Source organism: Mus musculus, chromosome 5 (assembly GCF_000001635.26).
Source record: "Mus musculus strain C57BL/6J chromosome 5, GRCm38.p6 C57BL/6J".
In the NCBI taxonomy this organism is placed as follows: domain Eukaryota; kingdom Metazoa; phylum Chordata; class Mammalia; order Rodentia; family Muridae; genus Mus; species Mus musculus.
Genome location: NC_000071.6, coordinates 96934884 through 96943228, shown reverse-complemented (window position 1 = coordinate 96943228; position 8345 = coordinate 96934884). Strand labels below are relative to the sequence as shown.

The 8345-nt window shown below is 41.0% G+C and overlaps 1 long non-coding RNA gene across 3 annotated transcripts; it reads left to right on the top strand.

The window, feature by feature from the left end:
- The first annotated feature begins 1861 nt into the window (after nt 1-1861).
- Gm46916 lies at nt 1862-8253 on the top strand. 3 transcript variants are annotated; one of them, XR_001784895.2, is made up of 3 exons: nt 1862-2403; nt 2579-2830; nt 6187-8253. It is a non-coding gene; the product is annotated as a predicted gene, 46916 (long non-coding RNA). The 3 variants fall into 3 exon arrangements; XR_001784894.2 differs by having other exon boundaries at nt 2490-2830; XR_003955943.1 differs by having other exon boundaries at nt 1862-2830.
- The last annotated feature ends 92 nt before the right edge of the window (nt 8254-8345 follow it).

Here is an 8345-nt window from a genome sequence, read left to right as displayed (position 1 = left end):
CGGATTTTTCTTCAGTTCCTTTTCCCATAATTTTCCTTAGGAAGCATGTGTGCATGTGAGTATGCCTGTACATGTGTGTATGTGTAAGTATATGTATGTACATGTGTATGTGCATGTGTGTTTGTGTGTATGTATATGTGTCTATGTGTATGTGAGTATGCTTATGTATGTATGTATGTATGTAAGTGTATGTGTATTATGTGTGCATGTGTGTATATGTGTGTACGTGTGTGTATGTGCATGTGTATGTGTATATGTATATGTGTGTATGTGTATGTAAGTGTATGTGTGTCTTTGTACGTATGCATGTGTATATGTGTATGTGTGTGCGTATGTGTGCATGTATTTGTATGTATCTATGTATGTATATGCATGTGTGTGTGTGTGTGTGTGTGTGAGAGAGAGAGAGAGAGAGAGAGAGAGAGAGAGAGGTGCCTGTGGCACCACACACTTGTGGAGATCACAGACTGTTTTCAGGAGTCTGTCTCCTGACATGGGCCCCGAGGATTGAGCTCACACTGTCAGTCTTGATGATGGACTTCATCACTGGCCTGCCTTCCTTAGTTTCTCTCTTTCTTTCTTTCTTTCTTTCTTTCTTTCTTTCTTTCTTTCTTTCTTTTTTTTTGAATAGTTACTACATTTCCTGTGGCTATATGCACACATGCATCTTACACAGACACATAAAATGTCCCCTCCTTGCTTCTTTCTCCGCCATCTAATCTCAGGCACCTCCTCCCCTCTTCTCCTTTATTAGTTTGTGTGTGTGTTCTTTCAAAATCATCTCATACAAGTCAATAAGTAATTATTTTGCCAACTTTTAATGTACAGTATAGCATCCTTTATACACCACTGCATACTTTATTTAACATCTTACCTTTGAAATCTTTCCACACACAGCACCTAAGCACTTCCCCAGACCTTGACAGTTGTGGTGTTCATATGAATGCATCATAACTGATTCAACTTGTCTCCTGTTGACAAGTTTCTGGAATATGTCCAGTCCTTGATAAATGTATAGATATGGTAACTTATATCTGTATAAATATATTTATAGTTTTCAAATTGCTCTCAACAGGGGATATGTAAAAATGTTCCCAAAGGGTTAAAAATATCTATAAAACTAACCATGAAGCTAAAGAATCAAGACATGTGAATTATGTTTTTAGTAATCATATTAATATGCTCACTCATTTCCCAAAAATACACTGGCTACAATTAAAACTTAGAAATGGAAAATTACATTGTATGTTTGGATCAAATTTAGATATGAATTTTTTGAATGCTGAAGCTTATGGAACCTGAGAGGCCTTCTTTATGAAAAGCAAATTAAAATTGAAGAAACCCAAATGGGCAGCATAGAGCCTTGGACATAGCCCATATGAGAGCGGGGTCCTAAGATGTAAGTATCATTAGCCGTGGGGATGCCTGATCTGCTTGGGCAAGCCTAATCAGTGGGGGATGCACATAGTCACATGTGGGGAGAGCAATTACTTTTCCTTTTCTATCAAAGTCACATTCATATGTTATGGGCTGCTGCCCCTAGCCATGTGTTGGTGAGATATAGGTCCATGGGCTACAGTGCTGGCATCTGCTGAAGGATGTAATATTGCTTGAATTTGCATATCTCCTCAAATGGGTTCATTCTTTTTATGTGACATCTTTCATCTCAGAAACTACCTTACAGAGATTTCTTGTCAATTAGCAATATGAGCATGATACAGAAGAAATTGTGTCATAATGAAAAATCCCTGGGAAGAGTTCAAGAGGCCTCCGCCAATCTCATTAATTTGGCAATATGCATAAAGGTTCCAGCTGGTGAGTGGTTAGCAGTGGGCAATCACTTCCTTATAGGAAGGCCAAAGGAAAGAAGCTGACGGGTTTCCTCTAATGATCTGCAGCCGGCAGCAGCTGGCTTGTCTGCTCCAAGGTTTGCTGCTGTCATCCTGTAGGCAGTCGCTGCATGATCGCTTTGGGAAGAGAAGACAGCCAGCTGGTAGAGGGCAAACAGTGTTTGCAGTAGCAGACAAGGGACAACAGCCACGGGGAGAGGAGAAAAAACAGAGTCAGGTCCAGGGTACAGAGACAACCCACCTTACCGGTTTAACACCAGCCCAAAGGAATACATAGAACATGGAATGGATATTAGAAATGTAGGTTGCCTCTCAGGCCGCATTACAGTTGTAGGGGAACTGATTCCATTTAACATAGAAAGGCTCACAGATGATAGTTTAGATATATAGGCATTATCCAATTAAGGGAACTTTGGAAGGAGCCCATATCCAGCCACCTGTACTAGAGGATAGAGCGCTCTAAGTCATGTTGGACTTTAGCCAAATGTGCCTCATGGTCTGAGCTTTGTACCTACCGCTGGCTGAGTTATTGTGTCCACAGAAGAGAGACTTGGTGAGTGCTTGAAAGGAACTTTCTGGGTTCTTTCTTTTGTTTTTGCTTTTATTTGTTTGTTTGTTTTCTTTTTTCTTTTCCTTAAGGAAAGTGGCTTCATTAAAAATTTTTCTGTCTCATGATGTCTCACCGGATGGTGGGCATTGAAACCCTCTCATCATCCACCTTACTACAGAGAACTGGGCGTGGAGATTATAACCCCTCCTAATTGAGCACCTTTCAGAAAGGTCCAGCTTTCTGCTCATCTATAAACCACCTGAGACAAGGGAACAACTGTTCTATAAGGTTCAAATCCAGGCCGCTGAAGCTACAGGAGAACTAACAGGCGTGGGCATCTTAACAAGTCACATTGCCATTCGTTATCTACCAGCCTAGCAAGGTCCTGTGGTGAGAGACCCCGTGGGAACCTTGATCATCGGTGAAACAGGTCAGCTATGAGTCCTGTGCTAACTTGGATGGATGATATCATTTGGCATGGCTCTGTATTTGCTGGGCAGGTTTCCCAGTGCCTGAGTGACACAGGGATGCTTCCTTGTGCATTAGCAAAAGAAGCACATGTGTGGATGAGGGCGTGGGAAAGGGAGAAGGGGCGGAGAATGAAGATGTATAACTCTCTTTTCTAAAATTCTCTCTCTCTCTCTCTTTCTCTCTCTCTCTCTCTCTCTCATGTGTGTATGCTGTGAGCATGCATGCCATGGCACGTGAGTGGTAGTGAGAGGAAAACTCAGGAGGTCATGGGGTCATGGGGTCATGGGGTCATGGGGTCAGCTCCCTCCTTCCACCCTTTCGTGGCTTCAGGGGACTCTACTCCGGTTGCCAGGCCTGTGCAGCGAGCACGTCTACTGGTTGAGCTATCTTGACAGCCAGAATTCTGAACCTGGCTATTTCAGAGATTTTCGTGGTTTCTATTTTTAAATTCTGATCATGACTATTAAGGCTTATGGAGTCAGAGCTTTGATTTCAAAGAGTTTGCTTTTTATTTCTGGAATTCCTTGTGGTTGACAGGTTCACTGGTTATAAAAATTAAACTTAAAAGGGATACAGCTAATGTTTTCATTGGTGTTCTTCAGGAGTGTGTGTGTGCCTGTGTGTGTATATGTGTGTATTATGTGTGTGTATATGTGTGTATTATGTGTGTGTATATGTGTGTATTATTAGCTTACATGTGTGTGTATATATGTGTGTATTATTAGCTTACATGATAAGTTATCAGAGATTGGTTAGTTCCACAGCAGCTGTCTTTAGGCTGGAGAGCTCAGGAGACCGGCAATTTCTCAGTCTAAGAAGCAGGGAGGCCCAGTTTAAAAAAAAAAAAAAAAAAAAAAAAAAAAAGAAGGAAGGCTTCAAAGCCTCTTGGGGGGTGTTTGTTATCTATACAGAACTATGCTTAAAAGCTGAAGAAGGTGAAGTGTGTCTCCAAAAATCAATAGCAGCAAACAACAACAACAAAACAAATGCCAGACCAAAAAAAGCTTCAAGACAAACAAAACAAACTTGAAGAGCTCAAAAGAGGCCAAGCAGGGCTGGAGAGATAGCTCACAGGGTAAAATCCCTAGATAACAAGCCTGACCACTGGAGTTTGGTGCCCAGGGTTCTCTGCATGTTGCCCTCTGACCTTCATACACATTGCTATGGATTGTGCAAGCCAGCCTCCCCTTCAGACACACTAAATTAATAGAGGTAATAAAGAGTTTTTAAAAAGAAGACTCAAGTAACCGTGTAAAAGGGTCTTCTGCTACTGCCTCACGGGGCAACCTATTGGCGGGTGCCAACCACAGTAATGGCAGCGTTTTCTCACTCAACTCGCTTGTCGCTTGCCAATGTACTTTGGAAACACTCCCTCAGACACACCCAGAAACGTGTTTTACTAACTTTCTAGGAATCTCTCAGTCCACTCAGTAACCACAGTTACCACCACACGACTAACTACAGAAATGATCATCCTAGCAAAAGACTGGAGACAGCGGCAAGCCACCTGCCAGAATCTGATTAGAAAAATGATTGTACCGTCATTGGATGGATTGTGGTCTCCAAGCATAACTGAGGAGTGTTAGTTGGTGGATCTAATGCGTGAGCATTCTGGGTATAAACATCACCATTTGCTACTCTCGGCTTCTGTCAGCTCAGTGTCCTCTGCAGGTCGGTGTTTTAGGGATCTTTTCCGAGTTTTTTTTTTTTTTAACATGCCAATAAATACACATAGATTCTCGTTTTTCTTTCCAGTTTGTTAAAGAGCATGGTAGTCTGATTACTACCTTGTCTCCTATTTCAATTGTCATGTACTGGATCTCTTAAAAGATACAATCCATTCACTTAGCTGGTCTTTATGTCTCACAATCGTAATTTAAAGTTTTCTTCATGTAAGCCTTACACATCTCTTGTGTTTATTCTAAGATATTATATAGTTTTGTAGCTTTATTTTCTCTTCCATTCTGTCTCTTTGTGTGTGTGTATATGTGTGTATATGTGTTCATGTAGGTGTGTGTGTGCTAGGGTGTGTTTTTTGTATATGTGTGTATGTGTTCATGTGGGTATATATTTGTGTGTATGGGTGTTTGTTTGTGTGTGTGTGTGTATGTGTTCATGTGTGTGTGTGTATGTGTGTTTGTGCGTGGTGTATGTGAGTGTGTGTTTGTGTATGTGTGAATGTGTTTGTGCATGATGTGTGTATATGAGTGTGTGTTTGTGTGTGTATGTGTGCATGTGTTTGGGCATGGTGTGTGTGTGTGCATGTGCATGTGTATATGTGCTCATGAGCAGCCACATAGGTGCTACAATGCTTGTGTGCTGTCAGAAGCCAACCTTGGGCCTCAGACCTAGCCTTCCATTTTTTTCTCTGATAGGCTCTCTCTGTTCTTTTTCCTCTTATACATACACCAACCTAACTTCCCATGAGTTTCAGGGGGTTCTCCTGTCTTTGTCTCCCATTCCCCCACAGGAGTTACATAATTTCTGGTGCTCATTCAGAGAATAATCTTAATATAGAGGCTAAGTATAAGGACATTGCTGGATTGTGTCTCAATCAAAACCTTAAAACAACGCACAGAACTGTGTTCCTCCTGGACTTTATCATATGTAGTATGCATCTTCCATGGATGCTTTGCTTGCCAGTTGAACTATGGTCTTTGGTTCTCACAGCCCATTAGACCTCATAGCCTGAGGAGATGCAGAGGAAACAGCTCTCTGTACACCTAGTTCAGCATCTAGAGGTCTGTCTATCAGCAAGACCTTTCTGCATAGTCATCTAGACTACTGGCTATTCTAAGACCATACAATTTAACAGAATACAATTACAGTGAAAGCCTCCTATCCCTGTATTACTTGTAGGCAGTTGTACTGGCCAGAAAGGACAAATATATTCAGACTGCTATATAGAGCTTATTGCATGAAGCGGTAAGTGGGCAGCTTTTAAATAGGAAAATCTTACATAGTAACACCCCTCCCCCAATGCATAGTCAAGAGGTTTTTCGATCTAAACCCAAATACTCAAGATCAAGTATCATTTTCTTTATTAAAAAAAGCTTCACATTTTCAGAACAGCCTTCAAAACTGCCCCCAAATTGCAGCAGGAATATTTTTTGAAAGTCAGATTTCCATTATTCATGGTGGAAATTACAAGGTCTGTGGCTCTTTCCAGCCCAAGTCTCTCTTGATGCCCATTTTCCAGTTATTTCATGTTTTCCTGGCAGCCCACAGGGGAGATGTGGAGATCATGAGATTTAGAGGCTTGGTTACAAAATTACAGAGGAGAAACTCACCAAATCCAATCTTCTCATTTTGCAGGTAGAGAGACCGAGGAAGGACACTGCTAAATGACTTCTCTAACACTCTTCAAAGGCTTCCTGGAGCTGGCTGGCATTAAAGGCCAGGCCCTTGCTTCCTGCTCTACCACATCTTGATAGATATTCCCCAGGAACAATGAGAACACACTCTCCAATAATTATTAGTGACAAAGATGAAGTTTCAGACAATACATAGGACATTTCTCCAACATGTTCTTTTCCTATTGGGATTGCTCATTCCATGGTTGTCATTAGCAACAAGATAATCAATGACATAGATTCATATAGTCAGTCCCGACTCATATCTAACTCACGTCCTATAGCTCCACTACCTAATTCACAACCACTGTATCACATGCTTGCTGAAATGGGCTTATTTTTAAAATTATTATTGTTCTTATCATTAGTGTTTTTATAATGTGTGTGTGTATGTGAGAGAGAGACAGAGAGAGACGGAGAGAGGGAGAGAGAGAGATAGAGGGAGTGTGCATTAGTGTTTCTACGTGTGTGTGTGGGGGGGGGGGATAGACAGAGACAGAGAGACAGAGAGAGGAAGTATGCATTAGTTTTTCTAAGTGTGTGTGTGTATGAGAGAGAGAGAAAGAGACAGAAAGAGGAAGTGTACATTAGTGTTTCTAAGTGTGTGTGTGTGAGAGACAGAGACAAAGAAAGAGAGAGAGAGATGGAGGGAGTGTGTGTGCACACATGGATGGAGGTTAGAGGACAACTTTGTGGAACTGTGGGACAGGTTCCCTCGTTTCTCCTTTACCTGGATTCCAGGGATCACACTTGGGCCACTGGACTCATGCAACAAACGCTCTATCTGATGAGCTGCCTCACTAGCTCTTAAGTGTATTTTTTTTTTTTCAAGACAAGGTTTCTCTGTGTAGCCCTGGCTGTCCTGGAACTCACTCTGTAGATCAGCCTGGCCTCGAACTCAGAAATCTGCCAGCCTCTGCCTCCCAAGTGCTGGGATTAAAGGCATGCGCCACCACTGCCCAGCTTCTAGGTGTATTTTTAAATTTGCATCACACCCATTCTTTCCATGCTTCCTGTTTATTGCTTGCTTGAGTAACCATTCTGCTGACTGGGGCTTCATCCTACCCTTCACATTCTTTTCATTAGCGATTTCTTTGATGCCATCCCCTAGATATTTGTTTTAATCTCTTAATTTTTATTGACATGTATTATCATTATATCTCACCAGGACCATTGGCATTTGTCTCCCTCTCCTCTTCAAATTATTCTCCACACCACCTCACTGTCATTTTCCCAAATTATAAATATTGCTTTGTTATTATTTTGTCTGAAACTTTACGCTGTCTTCTTTGCATCTACTGGTGCAAGCCAACTTGTTATTTGTAGTGTCAGATTCTATAGACACAGAAATCCTTATGTTTTTTGCATTTATTGAGTTACTGTATGCCTAACCCATCTTTGCACATACAGTTTCCTTCATCTAAAACACCGTCTTCTGCTCCCTTTCCTCATATGTTCCCCTTATTATTCTGATTCATCCTTCAAAATCCAGTATACACAGGCCAATGAGATGGCTCAGTGGGTAAGGACACTTGTCCCTAAGCCCAATGACTTGAGTTTGACCCTTGGCTTCCATGTGATGGAAGAAGATCACCAACTCTCAAAAGCTGGTCTCCAACCTCCATTCATGTGCCATAGCACTCACTTGCTCTACTGATTAATAAATAGATGTACAAAATTATTAAAGAGAAGATATATAGATGTTGGAGGTATAGTTCAGTTGTAAACACTTTTCATAGTATGCACAAGCCCTGGGTTCCATCCCCAGAACTGAATAATAATAATAATAATAATGATAATGATAATGATAATATAGCAACAACAACAACAACAACAATATCCAGTCATCCCTAAAGGCAGAGCTTATTTTTTGGTTTCTATGTCAAGCCCTGCATATACTTCTATTATTACATAGCACATCACATTATAAACCCTTATTTATGTACTATCATGGTATTTATCTTTGTCCAAATGCCTAGCACAATGCCTGATTGAATATCAAAATAAATAAGTGAAATAGACAGATTTACTTAATGGGCAAATGTAATCTGTTATATTTACAAACCCCTGAAAATAACTCTTCTGTGTGCCTGCTGTTCAGAACAGAGTCACTGCTGGAGC